The sequence below is a fragment of the Lates calcarifer genome, linkage group LG13 (genome assembly GCF_001640805.2).
Source record: "Lates calcarifer isolate ASB-BC8 linkage group LG13, TLL_Latcal_v3, whole genome shotgun sequence".
In the NCBI taxonomy this organism is placed as follows: Eukaryota; Metazoa; Chordata; class Actinopteri; family Centropomidae; genus Lates; species Lates calcarifer.
In genome coordinates this window covers 17,970,889-17,989,222 of record NC_066845.1, presented here as the reverse complement: position 1 = coordinate 17,989,222, position 18,334 = coordinate 17,970,889, and positions in this window count along the sequence as shown.

Below are 18,334 nucleotides of genomic sequence, written 5' to 3'. Positions count from 1 at the left end.
ATGCTAGCTGCAATCATTAGAATGTCAAGCCAACTATCTTACTAGCCATAGTAGGAAGCAAGAATACTTCAAAAGCCAAGGAGCTCGTCATTTGTGGGGTTAAAGCTCACGTTATAAACTAGTATTAACACTGTGTAGTTACTAATTTCCCGCTATCAGAGTACCAGAAAAGGACAGAGCTAACTCCTACAAATGTTAGTGTCAATAGTGTCACAGTTGCTATATACATCTGTTAATCCTCATCCTAGCAGACTTTTCATACCATTTCAGTTACGAGAAAGTATGTAAGATTAGCCAAACTGGGATAGAATGAAATATCTACAAAATCTGTTTGCTTATAGGAGTAACTACACTGCAATACAAGAACAAAGTTGTTTCTTGATATCAATGTTATTTACAAGGATCATCAGTAGGTGATGATGCTGACACTTTGCCTGGGACATGCAGTTTTAACCAAGTATTTTAACACAATATCATGTATGTAGTGAAATTAAGTGAAACTTTAAAATCTCTTTTGCATTTGTCTAATTTTAAGCGAGTCAGCTGGAAACATAAAAAAGTCAGCCAGAGACAACCAAGTCTTGGCACTAATGCTAGCTAAATTAGCCCACTAGCTACAGCTGAAAAAGTCTGCCAGAGAGAATCGTCATTTCAGACGGTAAAATTGATGGTCGCTGGCTAGAAATTAGAAGCCTGAGAAGGCATGTTCAAAAATACTTTCCGTTTGAGGATTAGGAGGGATGAGGCTGGGACAGGGCAGGGCATGCCAGTATTAGGGCTATCAGTTGCTCCAGTTGCTTCTGTTTGCCAATCTAAAATGACATGATGAGGGTATATATCTTCTAAAGGCTTTTTAACATGGTTTAATACTAAGTCTTAGCGATCCCTCCCACCCTGCCTCTATTCACCAGGAGTAATTCATTATTTCCCAAACAATCTCCATTGTGAACAAAACAAAAATGTATCAGTAGTGCCAGAGCTTGAAATTACAACCCTCCAACCTGCCAAATGTGGGGAAAAAAATTGGCTGACGCAAGTGAGCTGTCAGTGATCGCTATGAACATTAATGAGACCTAGCAACTAGCTTGTATTTTACAAAAAAGGAAACAGCATGTTGTGTCATGATGGATTTATGCAGAGAGATCTAAAACAAACTGATTTATTGTTGGAAAAAGCAACATTATATGCTTTGGATGAAGTGAAATTGTTGATTGGGAAAATGCATTGTTAAACTTTGTCGTCAATGACTATGATGATGATTGATGGAAAGCATGCAGGTACATTCTCTGTGCTACTTTTATCTGTTAACCATGTAGCCCAGGGAGACAATATTCATGCCTGCTGCCGCACAAAATGTTCTTTTTACAGAGCACATCAATTTTCACTTCTGTCCTATATTTGTGTACAAAATATGCAAGGCAGTTGAAGGCTACAGATTTTTTTAAAACAGTTTTTGCATCATATTGCTCTCATTGATGGAAAAGGTCAAGTGAGGACATCGCGATGCATGTTTGCATATAAATCTGCTGGTTTTATATAAAGGACAAAGCTGTCTCCAATGAGTGTGTCAACTACAGACTGTTTGTAGAGCAAATTACATTTACAAAAGTTACAGGAAATAGTACATCTTCTCCACATAGTCCATAGTCATTAACACAACAGATAGATTGCGTCCTCAGAATGATCATGTTTGCAGAAATAAGGGCCGAAAGGCAAAAACAATAGAAATCTTTTTTTTCTTAATCACCGAGAAAGCAGAGTGTGTGTGCTCCTGTGTGTTTCAGCCCCATGAGAAGAGGAGTTTGTTTGATTGCAAAGCATAGATATGTGTATATAGCAGGGCCTGGAGGTCAGTGCAGTAAACAATACTCCCCGTGATAAATCCTCCTGTCGGTTCTCTGTGTGTGCCTCGCTCTTTTGATTTATTCCTTCAGAGAGCATGAGGAGAAGGCAAAGAGAACACTGAGATAAATAATTCACAGGGACATTAACATCAAAGAGGGCCGCGGGGAAACAAAAACATGGCCATTTGGGTCGATGTGCCGTTTTGGATTAAACCAGACATAGTATGTGTGTGTCTGTGTGCTTCATGTGGCCTTGCCGAGAGAGAGTCTCGTTGCAAGGCAGGTGGACGTTAAAGCATGCGTGCTAACACACACACAGATACACACAAACTGGATCACCTGCTCTATTTCACTGCTGGAGATGAGGTTACAGATCAGAGAGGAGAGCGGGACTAATTGATGCCGATGTTTGTGCATTACTTCAATTGCAACCACTAATCCCCTGAGAACGACAAGGCACTCTCAAACCTACAACTGTTGTGTTGATGATAAATAAGGAAAATTAGCCCCCAGTTGATTTTCTTGGTAGTGTACATGCCCGCGGGGACGTGGCTCACTGGTGAATAGCTCTGTGTGGTGGCAATGTCTCATCAAGTGCTGTCATAACATCCCCATCTAGAGCAGCAGAAGGGTCCTCGCTAATTGCCAGAGGCCGTGGCACCTCTCTCCTTGATACTTTCCTTTCCCCAAGTGTCTGTTCAAGCCTTCGTTTGGTGTGAGGAGTGCCTCTGGCCCATATGGAAATGAGGGCTAATTATGGACAAAAAAGCCTTTGAGGCTAATTTGATTAGAGTGAACAATAAAGGTTAATTGAGCCAAAAATGATGCTGTGTTTTTGGGTGTTCAAATGTGTGTATATGAGGCTTGTGGTAAAAAACTGAAATGACGGATAAGCACATCAGTGATGCCATGTTCACCACTGACTTCTCCTTTTCAGTCAGTTTCAGTCAAAGTTTAATTCCTAACAAACAAATCCAACAGTTTTCAACAGTGGTTAAAGGAAACACCCACGGGAGGGAACTGTAAGGAGGCCAGCATATCTTTCGCTCACACACACCCAACTACAGTAAATACAAAGGGCAATGCTGACTCAGTATTTACAGGAACTCAAACATGACTTGCAAAATGCTGGTTCAGTGTTTATTAATAATTTGTAAGTATGCCCTAGATTATGCTCTGTGCCCCCAATTTTTTAAACTGGACACATGCAGTATGTGCTATAAAAATATGTTACCAATGAGCCACTGAGATAATAGCTTCTGACCCATGGAGACCAATAGGATTGGAAGTAATGAGTCTGGGAACTGACTCTACAGATTTGTTTATTTAGCGGTGGAAAAAGAAAAAGTGGCGCGCACACACACACACACACACACACAGTGCCTGGCTGGCCAGATATGGCCTAAACAGCAGCAGCTGGTCTCAGTTTAAAGCTGTGACACAGACTGAGTTCTCTGGGTGACCTTGAGGAGTCTCTCAGGACATTCACTTATTCAACCAGCCACACTAAGGCTGCTTTTCTCTGGCTAGATGGCTGGTACAGGTACCTGCTCATCACACTTGTTATTTCTTAGACTGTTATTAGGTGATGTTTATACATCACTGCTGGTGAAGGCACTAAAACATAAGCTTAGTGTTTAGCGTGGGGTGGCTTCCAAAAATTCTAACTTTCACCGTAAACTGGCTACTCAGAGTGAAATTTGAAAATTCAGATTTGGGTGCTCAAGAGTCAGTGATGGCAACCCTGCTGCCGGTCTGTCAGCTGATCAGACCACATGTCTGTTTGTCTAGTAATTGTTTCCAGAGCAAAATATGTTGCTAAATACTAGCCAAATTGGCTGGCTACATTAATAAAGGCTGAACCCATTCATGCTCCGCAGAGGGTGATCCCCAGTAAAATAACTATACATTTTTTGCTGTAACAGTGTTAAAACTACACATAAACACTAAAATTACACATGAAATCATAATAACACAGAGATGCCTCTAAAAGAGCAATCAGATAATGATGGGACAATTATAAACCACTGATAAAACTGAATTATTACATTGGCAATAGATAGTCACACTTTTGTGCGTAGAGCCCATCAAAATGCTTAAGTGAATTTAGATAAAGGCTTCTTAGAAAACCAGTAAAGTACTGATCAGCTATGAAACACACTATATATCATTATGAAGAGAGTGTACTCTGCTTAGCCAACGTAATTTTTTTATTCAAGTCCAATCCCTGCAAATCCAGAATATACTCAGCACCGTTGTTGGCAGCACGTTTGTCATTGCGTTTGTGTTTCTATTTGCCTGTCTCTCTCTGCTAGCTTCTGTCTCCTCTGTCTGTGTATGTAGAGAGCTGGAGGCAGGTGTGATTGACTCCCCTACTGTTGCAGAATGCTGGCTTGTCTGTGAAGTGCATACAGTCAATGTTCCTATGTCAGTCCGCTTGACTGACAACTGCATCCACAGGGGTAAAAGCAAGCTCACAGCATCACAGCATCCTTCAAGGCCACACTGACTTGTCTCCTAAAGATGGTAGGGATGTTTTGTTGTTTAAACACATAATTAAACATACTGTATAGGTTAACTATAAACACATGCCCATGTTACAGTACACCTAATGTAGAATTCAATGGGGCTAAATATTCAGATGGGTAAATATGCAATGCAGAATTTAGTGCCTGTTATTAGCATTTTATCCCACAAGTTTAGTATATATTAATTTTACTGCACTGCCTTTCTTTGATCTTTTTTAAACATGAACTGTGAAATTGGTACAGGTACAAACACTATGAGTATTTCTTATTAGCCTGGCAAAGCAATGGCATCACTTTGTTCACTGTAGTGAAGCAGGGCAATGGATGTAGGTGGTATGACAGTTAATTGTAGTTCTCTCCTTGACTCAGACATCAACATGAACAGTTTCTCACCTGTTCAAACTCAGCACACCATCCCAGCAGGCGCTGCTCTAGATTTTCCAACATAGTGACTATACTTAATTTCTAAATAAATTTGAGGTGAAGAATTGAACCTAAGAGTCATAGAGTCATGCTTCATTTTACATCTACGATGCCTAGTTTTAACGTTTTCATGTTTCAGAGTTTGGAGGGGCTGCATAACATATCATCATCTCATGTTTACCGTGGGACTGGGCACATATCTGACTGGGTGTTTCTAGATTTAATTCTTACAGTGAAACTTGAGATCTCAAGATGCAGATATTGACGTTAAACTGTACACCCCAGTCAAACGCCATGGTTTAAGTATACAGAGATACTAGCTGCAGCTGTTAGTTTCTCTGTCTGCCCTGTAGAGATTTCCTCCTCGCTGTGGTCATGCTGGTGACCTCTGTGATATTGTGTACATCTCCCTATTTCCTAGTTCCACACAATTTATAGTGGACTTTCTGTGGGTTGCAATAATCTATTTGCCTTTGTCTCACTATGTTATACTCACTTTTTTTTACAGTTTTTTCCTGCATGTCTGTGGGATAAAACCAGTGTGGTGAGCTTAAAAGGAAATTCCATCCCTAGACAATATTCACATTGTTCTACTCTAATATTTTTGGAGAGTGAAGTTATTATCTACAGTGCTGGACAATTCTCTCTTTCACTCAGGCAGTTTGAATTCATGACGTTATGAGATGACACTTCCTGGAGTCTGTCCACTGGCACTGAATTAGTGACTGACTCAGTGAGCTTGTAAAAGTTTTGTTTGAGGTATTACAGTCAAATGGTTTTTATTTGAATGTCGGGCATTTGGCTGTGAATCAGAAACTGTCCCTACTACCCAATAAAATCACTACGGCTGCTCAAAGTTTTTCCATCATAACTGTCTCTCCAGCAGCAACTACAGTCTTTGCTTTTCAGTTCAGTGCAGATTTGTTCAAAGTGTTAAATCAATACTGAGGTGCACAATTACACAGAAATAACTAATATAGACTTAATTATAGAGGCTTTAAGGTCAGTGTCTCAGTATGTATGATAAATGTTGTATGTCGTTGACAAGTTAAACTGTCAGATTTCTAGGTTTACTACATCCTGTCCATGCATTTACAGTATATATATATTCTATACTCTTAATTTCACATTCTTACATTCTATTTTTACTGTATCCTATTATTTCTAATAATAGATGGGAATGGTATTATCAGATTATCAATTTCAACATGCCATAATTTCTTTGTAAATATTGTGATGATGAGGATTAACGGACACTTCCATGGTGTTTCAGGATTACTTGTGTTTGCTGTTGTAATGTGGTTTGAGAACAAGCCTAGAATACTGATGGTATTATAGGCAACAGATTTACAAGGATAATCTCTTCTAAGGGTTTAACAACAATTTGTAGAATGACTTATCTCTTTATCTCACTGCATTAAAGTCTATAGGAGTTACAGCATGATTAATGCTTATGATCAGTGATAGTGTCGTTATTAAAAGCTTCATAATGATTTATGAGACAAATATGCTGAAAAAGCTGATGTTTATACTCTGAAAGAACTGCTGCAGTTTAGATATCATGTTATTGGGACATCATCCTCTGTTGGTGGTCATTTTCTGACATTGGGATCTACTGTATTGCCATTATCAGTGGTGCATAGCCAGAGAAAACAGAGTGTGGTGGTGTGGCTTTGGGTTATTTTGAGATCAGAAGCACAGCTGAAAACAAGAAGGAATACATTAGCAGTGTGGGAGGCCCGGCTTTAATCATGACCTAACAAATCACTTTCCCTTCCTTTTTAGAGGGAGAGATTACTCTTTTAGTCACAGTGTGACTCTAGTTTAAGGAGAGCTGTTGCTGAATGTAAGAAACAGTTCAGTAATATTTGACTTGGAGCCAAATAGAATTTGGCAGCAAATCACAGGGACAATAAGAAAGAGCCAGTTCATGACACCTCCGGAGGATATGGCCACCTCTACAAGTTTTATGTTAGGTTGACAATCGCTGACAGCAGAGACACCTGTGTATTATATTGTAGTTGGAATGAAATATATTAGGAAATTAAATCAACATCAAGTTGGGCAACATATCATAAAGGATAAAGGATCTGCTCAAGTTGTGAAAGTAGTACAGACTGCAGACACACTTGCATTTAGCACCACTTGAACTGGTTTATATGGCAGGTGACACCACACAAATAATCAAATCCATGGGACCAAAGTTGCACTGCAACCCTTGAACACCACTGATACTCCCATTTTAGAGCACCTTTTCTCCTCCTACTTCAGTGAAGTCACATTCATGGTGATTAATGAAACAAGTGTCTCTACATGAGGTACATGTCATGCTTACCATCGTAGACTCTTGGGATGGTAAGGTGAACATAGACAGATTTGGTGGTAAACATAGATAGATATTAATATTTAACATCAAACTACTTACATTCCTTCAATAGTTCCAATTTGCAATATTCTCTCTGTTTTCATCTGACTGACTGTGTTTTGTGATTGTACAGTCAGTGCTAGTGGCTTTGTGAAGCTGCATGAAGGCACAGTGGTGCTTTGAACTAAATGCTAACATCAGCATACTAACATATTTCACCATGTTCATTAGTGTGGCATGTGAGCATGCTCAGATTTGCAGTAAGAAGTGCACCTCAGACTGATGGAAATGTCATTAAAATTTAGCAGGTTTTTGGCCATAAACCAAACTTTGAACCTGACTGTAGTGCTAGGTAAATGTCACCAATGTCAGAGGGATTCATCCTCTGCGGAGCATGAATGTCTGTACCTAATGTCATGGCAATCCAAGCAATAGTTGCTGTAATATTTGACATGAATTTGCTGTCTGTCAGTAGTAAAATCTGTTCAACAGCTACACACTTGAACACAAAAATGTGTTCAGCTGTATTTTAACAACTCTGAAACAGTTTCTTACATTTGTCAGAGCAAGCTCATTTTACATTTTATCTGAACTGTTGCGCTGTCTGTAACTAAATGTTTTGCTGTGGGCCAAATTAACAGTCTGCAAGTGCAAGGAAATTTGAAATTGATATGCATTCCTGACAGAATTCTCCCTTTATGCAATGCTAATTAGTCCTCAAAGTGCTCTACAAGGAAATATTAGAAAACATGTGAACTGTTTGAATTATATGAGGAAAGAAAAACACTTTTTGTTTCAAGAAATAAGCTGATGACCACAATTCTCTCACCACTGAGAACCACTCTTTTCTTTTCTCTTACTGTCTGACTTACTGGCCCAGAATTACCATCTGGCATAATCCAAGTCTGGAGTACTTGGCCAGCTGTGTACTCTCAAAATAAGTTAAAACTTAATAGAATAAATAAATGACAAAACTTGCAAAGAACCGAGGAACAAATCTGGTCACAAATACAAATGGTAAAAGAACTGTTACAGTTTTCATGTCTGCAAATATAGCATAACAGCACTAGGTATCAGTTTTAATTTACAGTTTAATATCTGTTTTCTTACTATTGTTATTGTTGTTTTATTATTATCCCCACCCCCACCCCCACCAGCTCTCTCTCTGACTCTCTCTTACACATATAAACAAACACAAATATACATTCACTGCAGTACACACTATGATTGCCCACTCATAAAACTCACATTGTGTGTCATAAATGGTAATGATGGCAAAAAATGGCCATTCATATGTAGTTTAACCTCACTCCACTCACTCTGTGGCCTTCTGCTTCCCCCTGTGTGTTTATTTGTCACAATATTCCCTTTCTGGGCTCTTGTATTACACCAAGCCTCTGAGATGCTTTTCTGGCCTGAGATGGCATCCTAAAATGCCCTGCTGCTGCTGTTACCATGACAACCTGGGAGAAAAAAAAAAAAAGAACAAAGCCCAACCTAGTCCAAAATGCCTCCCTAGTTTTTTTAACCTGCCCAGAAAACCTCATCATCAGCTCAATGAAAGCTGCACCTGCAACAAGCCACTGCTGCTGTTTTTGCTGGAGAGTGTGTTGTCTGAATGTACTGGTGAATTTCCCACCGGACAATAAATGATCTGGAGTTTTGCATCTTATCAGAAAGGCTGGCTGTTCCTCCATGTTACTGTTCGGATCATTGACTGTACAACAACTTACTAAGAATTACATCTGAAAAGGCATTTGTCAGAATAACTCCACTGACAACTCTCTCTCTCACCACATTCATTATAACATTGGCTGCATGTTTACTTTTAAATTATCTGTTATGTCTTCATGTCATGTTGCACACTGAAGTATGCAACAAAAAAACTACAAAAAAATGTAGTTGTGATATCTATGTAGTATCTATTGCAGCACACCTTTGCTGAAAAGGCACCTGAGACTTGCCAGTGAATAAACAGCAACAAGTCTGTGGTGTGTACGGTGCACCAAAAACGTTTGTTCCCTGACTTTAGCCTGAAAGACAGTGTCTCCTCACAGGCAACATAAGTATTGTGTAACACAGCACCAGGCCTGGGAGACGTGCTGTCTTAAGCCTGTGAGCTTCACGGAGAGGGATGAAATGTATAGCTGAAACACTACTAGCTAATCGATCAGCTTCATACAACTACAAATATTAAGCAAACACACTAATTTACATTATCAATCTTTGCCGACAAGAGAAAAGAACCTGTACAACAGGCACCTCCAGAAAGAGATGATATTACACAACACAAAGGCTCTACAGCACATCACTAAACCAAAGATAATAGGATTGCTTTTAGTTTAAGGCAACAGACTGAGAAGAAATAACTCTGTCTTGTCTATACTCTGTATTCTTCTTTGTAGCTAGAGAACAAGCAGTTCAGCCTTTCTTCAATTGTTTTATCAGCTATCTGGCTCTTGAAGCAGAGAACATGATGTTCATATGCAGTAACAAGGCTCTAACACAGTTACAGCTGTAAATTGTAAAAATTGTGCTGTGTTATCATTTGTTCAATGTTTCCATGGGAAAAACAGCTACGATCGCCTAAACACAAAATCATTAGTGTGCACAATAAGTTGATAGAACGTATGCATCAATACTATCAAGAGAATTTCGACTACATGTATTGCTAACTGCTTCTCTTTCTCACTTACTACTTTAGCCAATAGTCCATGACATCTTTGCTCTGATTCTTGCCCTTGGCCCAAAAGCCACATGAAATCCTTCAGTCTGCTCTGAATATGTTATGACCTTTCCTGCAGGTCCTTGTAGAATACCACAGACAAGGCAAGCTGCTGCAAGGCTTTGGCTACGATCAATACTAATCAATTTGTCAGTCTGTTAGCTAATAACAAGCTAAGAACCCGCTGCTCGGAAAAATATGGCTTCCAGACCTCTTTAATTTGTCATAATAGGAGGGCAGAGGAAGCAAACCTGATTATCTGGCTCTTGGTCTCTGATTCCTCATGTGTGGCAGATACAATTTGAAGCCAAGCAGGGTTATTTAAGGAGGCCCGCTGCCTTTTTCTGTTTTATGCTGTCGGGTGGATTCGATTTGGAAATTGAACCGTTGCTAATCACATTTTTGCACCAGTCAAGCTCTGATGTCTGTGTGTCCCTGAACACCTAGAGAAAAAAAATAAAACAACACCATAAACAATCTGTTTTGAATGGAGATCAAGCCTACAACATGTAATGTAAAAATAATCTGGGTGTCCATCAGAATGCTTGAGCAGGGATGCCACTGAGCTGTGCTAGTCGATTTGTCATTCAGAAAAACTGGATTATGCCAGGAAATAAAACATTGTGAAAAATGTCATAGATTACAAGTGGAGATAGGTGTATAAAAATACTTCTAAAGCCTTGTTGGCTGGTTTGATGAATTCTAAACACAGAGGCAATCCTTCAGATCGGGTCAGTAGCCCTTGACTAGGTCCGGCCCTTTCAGTTCAAGATGAATAACTGGAAGGAGGACATATGGGCTTGTGTCGGGTTTTTAGCCTGTCACTTCAACCCTACAACACCCAGCAGCTCCCTGGACCTCTGCTGGAGCTGCAGAACAGCGAGCCCATTAATCAAACCCCAAAGGTCAGGAGCTAAACCCAATTTACCCGCACGCTCTCCTTGTCGCTCACAAGAGTAATGAATATGTTGGTGGCGAACCAGGAGGAGCCCAGCTGAGAAACTGTTCAGAGGGATTTAGTCTTTCTGAAAAATGTAACACAGTTCATCTGCGGCCCACTCTTTCCCAGGAGGGAGAGAGAGAGGCAGCGTTATTCTGTCGTTAGCTTTCAATTCTCTTTTCTTTTGCCTTTGTATTCCTCATAAAGCAGAGGAGATGAAAGTGAATATAGAGTAAATATAACCCCCCTCTGATTTGGTTTGAAGTTACAGAAACATAAAACTGCTCTGTGAAGTCTGGAGGCTTAAATATTCATCAAAAGCAGACAGAATGAAACAAGCTACAAGCTTTGTTGTTACATGATTTCAGGAAAAGAAATCAGCATGTGTAATGTGAATGTCTACTATTGTATCTATGACATTGTGATATACACGTTTATCTACAGTTACAGTCTGATTGCAGTGATACTTGAAAATCACTGAAGAATGCTTGGGTTTGATAGAGAGTGCACCATTGGCCCTTTTAAAACATAATGTCCTGTCACTACAACCTCCTTGCGTCCTGTTGCCCCCCTGTTAGCAGGCTTCTCATTTTTAGATTTTATAAGCTGTGTCACCATTTATTTCGTGAGTTAGTTAAACTACACAATGAAACTTTTGGTTGTGATCTGATAAAATGGGAACCACAAGCCAGTGTCTGTATGGTCTGCCAAATATATTTTTAGGGAGAGAGAGAGGACTATCTGTGTCATTTTAGTACTTCAAAAATGAACACGGATTGTGTGTTTTTGATGTTCACAAAAGCCTATGAGGACGAGAAAGCTTTTATCTCACTCATAGGTCTTAATTAGGATTCATTAATTGGTTTGTTTATGCTGTAATGCTAGCTAAACTGTTATTGTTTTAAGTAAGCTGCTTAAGTGAAGAAGTTATTCTTCCTCTGGTGTTTTTGGCAGTTACCAAACAGCTTCAGGTGCATTTACCAGCTTCTTCCAGACTGGAGGAGGGCTAAACCTGAGACAACTAACAGAGGCAGACATACATGGTTCAGTGTAAATTAAAGTGTGTCACCAGAGTACAAGACATTTGAATTAAGAAGTGTAAATGGGACTGAGTGATGAATTGAACTGGCATATGATTTTCAGTACGCTATAGCCAGATAGCAGTAAAGTACCAACCAGAAACTAATGCTTGCAGATGGTAAACAGCAATCAGAATACCTCAGTTATGCGTTTCTTACTTCACATTGATGTTATAATCACTTTAACAGGGATCTCCTGACATTCAGAGCTGAGCAGCAACTGGTTCTGTCAGTCTGTTCTGTAACATATGTATCCATAGAGGAGACTGGAAAACTACATAGCAGTCAACACTAACTAATGCTACTTTTGATGTAATGATTTGAATAATTAAAAGCTAATTTTACTGTAGGTATTCCAATAGTAACAATGGTGTTATCACTGGTGTTATCAATGTGAATTAGTCTTATAGATACAGATGAGCCATATGATCTTTTATGGTGATTTTGAATTAAAAAAAAAAAAAAACACACACAACAACAACAACAAAAAACAACTTTCTTCAGTGTAATTGAAAAAATCAATTGTTGCATTTTTCTGATATTATCATATTGAAATCTCTGGGTCAACAGTTTTCACAGTACTGTTTACTGCCCCCCTTGGATGGAGCAGTGAACCTCCAGATAATTACTAATATGTCCTTTTGACCCTCTCCCAGACAATCCTGGCTTAAACACTGCAGTCTGTGTGGTGATGATAGAAGGTCAACGAGACAGACAATGGACAGTAGTAGCACTGTCTTACTTTTAAAAAGCAACCAGTTTAAGCTGAGTCTTTTTATTCTGTAATAATTATTTTTCAAAAAATAATTCAGGCTTTTTAACTGCGCCGCAGATCTCCCTTTATCCTCTTGCCTGTCCTTCAGCTGTCTGCCTGTTTGTCATGTGTCTGCAGAGAGCGTCCTGTCACTACTGTCAGCTTCCTCTCAGCACTGTGAATCCAATGACTTTCCCCTCATCCATAATTGAGAGGCCATGCTAGGTGCCTGGAGAGCTGAAATGAATTAGCTGGAGGTATTAATAGCCATCTAAAAATACAGCTGCAGGTCTATTTCCAGGGGACCTCAGAGGCAAGGTGTTCCTGCTATTAGCGCTGTTTGAAATTGCTGGAAAGTGCAACCCTTGTTGGAGACACAGTGTGAAGTGACAAATATGAGCAATTACATGAAAGCTTGACTGTCATGCAATGAGTATCAAAAGATTAGCAGTGAAAAACATAAAGTGGAGATAAATGCTTCGTTGCAAGCTATAAGAAAGAGAAACTGAGTAGATAGTTTTGAAAAAATGCTCCAGGTATTATCGTGACTCCTAAATTTATTCTAATCTTTTCTATTCAATTTTGTTCCACTCTAGACTCCCTTTAATTAAATCAACTCACCTTTCTGTGCTCATAATTCCACAATCTACTGCACCATCAAATGCCACCCACTCAGTCTAATAGAAACAAAGGAAGATCATCTGGATAATGCGGGTGACTTGCAGTCTAACGAGGCAGACACATTTCAGCTCTAATGATCTAAATGAACTCGTCACTGTCTCTCTCCTCTGTGTCTGAATGCCTCCTCTGACCTGCTGTAATTACACCTTTCATTAGCCATTAGCAGGGATAGCCTCCTAGCCCTGGCGGATTGATCGGGCGTTCACAGGGGTGCTGTTAACGACACTGCAGAGGAGGACAGCACCGTCCGTATCCAGCCGTCTGATAAGGGCAGGTACTTCAGGGAAGGGGAATGATGGGGAAGATAATGATACTGAACTGCACTCAACATCTCTGTACTGAACATTATAACTATCTAGGGTAACACTTCATATGAAGATTATATCAGTAATATAAATCTATAGCCTCACTTTACAGACATTAATAAAGACTTTTTTTTTTTATCATTTTCACCTTTATCTGTTCAGGATGCACACAGCACTGCTCTACTTCAAACAGCTACAACAATTGGGAGCTAAAAATTCTTAAGACTCAAATAGCTGCAATATTTGTCATGTTAATTAGAATGACAACCGCATACTCAGAACACAGTAATAAAACAAGTGACAACACTACAGAGTGTTTGCCCTGCAGCTGTGTTTGTAAGGAGCTCTGTGAACATTATGACCACACTGTCATGTTTATCCTCAGCTTTGTTAGTGTTTTTTGAATAACACATCCTAAAAGCAAAGGGACAATTAATCAGGACATGTATTTTACTTGTTTTTCAGCACTAATAACGCTCCCAACATTTGGTTTTCCAGGGGGTATGAATATACTTTGACAGTCTGATTATTTGCTATCGCCACAACTGAACATAAGCAAGACATCTCTCCTTTGTACAATGTGGGATGAGCACAGCACTAAGTGCATAGAACTAATAACTCCTTTAAAAAAATATACATCTTGTGGGAATCAGTGCTAACACCAGCAAGCTAGGCTAACTAGCTTGTACCTTCCTTGTGGAAATTAATGAGTCTAGCTTGGTGGTTAACACTTCAAAAGTAATTTACAAACTCAACATCATCTCCTAATTGGTGATTATAGCCATAGGCAGCTTAAATCATTAAGGGGTGATTATCAACGCTATGTGGAAAGGCAAATAAGGCATTTTATCAACCTTTGTGGGTTACAGAGCTATCATGTGGTGCGGTTGATAGTGCACCATGGAAGTTGACTGCACATATCCTAACAATGCAAGCTCTTAAATGTAAGTTAATCACTGACATGGGGAATGCTCTCCCAGGGGCTTTACTGTAATTTATATTTCCCTAAATATAAATGAGAAAAAATTTAATTTCCGTCTGACTTTAAAATAGTGATGTGAGCACTGAATTGCCAAACTAAACAGAGTTTTTGAAAAATGCAATAAACCCTCTCAAATCTGAAACCAAACAAAATACATGTAATTCTATTTGACTGATATTGTGAAATGGATAACGGATTCCAGCAGCTTTTCCATTGCACAAACACACTAACTACACTACACTGCCTGTCTCTACATGAAAAGTCTTTAAAGTAGTTAAATGATAGACCATGATTTCTGCTCTGCTGAGCATTGAAGTACTGTATTAATATCCTGTAAACCACTGTAAACTTTCAAACAGAGTATAAACACGGTTTTCATGAGGAATTTTCTGACCTCAATGAGGGGTTCATTGCCAAAAGAAAGTTTGGGAACCAGTAAACTGATATTGAGAGGTCAGAACTCTGACAGACTTGGGAGAAAACTTCCCACAACTATCATGAACAACATTTCAAGCGAGAGAGAGGGCAAGTTTCCATTCTCAACTGGAGTTTGAGTGATTTTATGAGGTTCGAATGTGATTTCACAAAACTGCACATACAGCTTCCAATTAATTCCCTGGCTGTTGCACAACCTTCAACATTGCAGCTAGTATGACACTAAAAGGCACCATGAGACATGGTCCAAGAAAAGCAAAAATATCTGTAGCACTAAGAGCTGTCATATCATATCACCTTGGAAGTCTTAATATCCACAGCGTGTCATGAGTCATGAGTGTCTTCCGAGTGTTGTAATGCAACGTGAGACAGCTGAGGGTGTCGCAAACCATACTCATGGGCATTACAACCAGCAGTAAGTAAAAAGATGGAAGGACATCAGAAGACAAACATCCGCTATTTCAGACCAATGAAATAATAGTGGTCTAAATGTGGAGTTAATTTAGATGCATAATTTAGTTTTAATCTTTTGATGAATCTGTATATTAATGTTTTGTCACACTTAAGTAATTTAATAAATGTTAGGTAAGTCATTGTAGTCCATTGTTTGTTCAATAAAATTGAATTTACCAAGTTTAGCTCAGTCCTACTGAAACACAAATGCTAATTGATGAAAAGTAACATTAACATCTGAATCCGCAGCCCATTTTAATGATATTAAAGTTAGCCTAAGTTGCCTTTTGTCTGCATGTTGGCCTGCATGTACACATAGTTTGTCGCAGCAGTTTTGTTGCCAGTTATAGTCTAATTTTCCACAGGACTTAGTTTAGTCCACATAATCTGTTACTTTTTCCCTTACAAAATCTGGTTATGTTAGTTAACATTACTGGCAGAAACAGAAATTTCTGAAATACAAGATACTGCTTGTCGGTACAAGAGGCTGAGCAAGTAAATTAACCTCTGAAGTGGAGATACTTGAATGTTATTTTTGGGTGGTGGAGGATAGTGTTTTACATGTCAGGAGAATCAACAGATGCATGCAGGTTGTAAATAAAATTGAGTTATGTATTTGTCCATCCATCTTTCACATATTGTGTTATACGTTTTGTCATAACATTTGTTTCCAAAGGTTACTTTTTATTTACTCATGGTAGGAACTGTTGGGTCTGTCTTTGTAAATTTGATAAGATAAAGAGTACGGTCTAGACCTGCTCTATATGTACAGTGTCTCAAGATAACTTCTGTTGTGAATTGGCGCTATATAAATAAAATTGACTTGACTTGAATTGACTTGTATGTACACTGCATTTGTGGCATTAAGAGCTTGCCTATAAAGGAGGATATGTTTTCTTCATTACAAAAGGCTCTTTAATGGTCTCCTTGGTATTAAAAGCAATGTAGTTATAAATCAGTGCATTAACCTCAGTTGAATAGATCAGATTAATACTCCTAGTGTATTGAAAACAGTATAAGAGGAGGCAAAGTGTTAGTGTGAAGAGTCTCTGGCATAGTCAGCTAAAACATAAACCATTTACAGACAGCATCAAGGGTTTAACTCAGGATCACGACCTTGGTCACATAAAATCCCTCTGTTTTATGCATCTCTCTACTATCATCAATGTCACTCTACACTCAACTACTTTTAAAGTTATTAATCAGACAGAAGTTAGGTTGACAAAGAATGAGCCGATTGCCTGTTGCCTGTTGTGTTTTAAGACCTGATCATAATATGCTCAGCACCCCTTCAGTTATCCATCTAGAACACTTTCAACATGTAAACACTCAAAGAAAATCAGAAATAGCTGTAGAGGGATCAGCTTCTCTCTCTGTGCTGAGCAATTCTTTATCCTGCCAAAATTCATCCGCCATGCCTTCCTTCTCCCTTAACTAAATCCGTCAGCTCCCTTACAATGTACTGACAGGCCCCCTCATTCAGCATCATTCGATTATCAATTCTCATTTCGCGAGCCGCTGCTAAGCTCATTTCAGATTTAGATCCCAGACTTCAAGCAGCCATAGATCACCTGTCACTTGTCAGAGCTCTGTGGCAGAAAAGGACAGAAAAACATCAGTGGCTTTGGGCAGTCTGCCAACGAAGGCAGAGAAATGACTTCATTTTATGCACTGGAATTGGGAGTTACAATGGAGGCGACAGAAACCAAATAACTTCTGCATGTTCACACTGCCTTTGCTTCTGAATGTTGGCGGGTGAGTGTCGGGTAGACCCCTGGCAATAACAAATTGTGTATTTCTTTTGCAAAATGTCAGCACATCAAAGTGTCAGAAAATCCCACCAACTGCTATCTGTGTGCTCCAACTCTTTCTTCATTAGCATCTGACAGCAGCAGATACACATTCATATAACTGAACACTGGAGTGCTAATACTGAGGAAACTGTAGAGTCTCTTTGTTGGCAATCAGATCTGAGTACAAGTGTGTGAATTCAGTGATTGCCAGACTTTCTTTGCCACAAGGGATTTCTCATTTATAGGATTAGCATAGTCATACAACTGAGAAGACATTCAGTATTATCATCATTATGAAGCACTTAAGGATAAGTAAAACACAACAATCCCCACTTCTGCTTTCCCTTGACTGCATAAAAAGCACAGAAAGCCATCCCTTTGCTCTCTCTCCAGTAATGGTGCAATTGAGGAGATGTGAATTCATTTCTGTGGCAGCCTGAGAGTGGATTGAAGAGCTTCTCTCATCCCCTGTCACTCATCCACCCTGATGGGCACGTCGCTCTCCTCTGGCCTCTCTTTCTCCTTCGCTTTCCCACCTGACAGACAGCTCCTCTGTTCTATTACCACCAGCTGTAATTTCATGTCAGTTGACAGGAAAAAGACCTATTTACAAATTTAACACCCGATCTTGACACCTAAGCTGCAGCTGTCAACTGCAGCGAACCTGCAGACAGACAGAATAGCGAGAAAATGTTACGGCATCGATTTTCACGAGGCTTAATTGAAACATTTATACAAATCCGAGCCAGTTTGCACTTCACTGAATAAAAACTGCTTGTTTTCCGCCCTGTGAACAAATGTTTTAGCTGCAAACATAAATTTGCAGCAAGCGTCCCACTGAGAGACGGAGAGACTATTATAGCCTTTCTAAATGTAGTATCTGCTCGGCTTTGTGTACAATCCCGCCCCTAATGTAAAAAAGAGTGCCTCGCTTTATTTATTCATCTCTTTACGCCACCGTGTTTTCATTTATTGGCACTGGAGGCAGACAGCAGGATATTGATTGTGTGCTTTCTTCCAGGGGTCT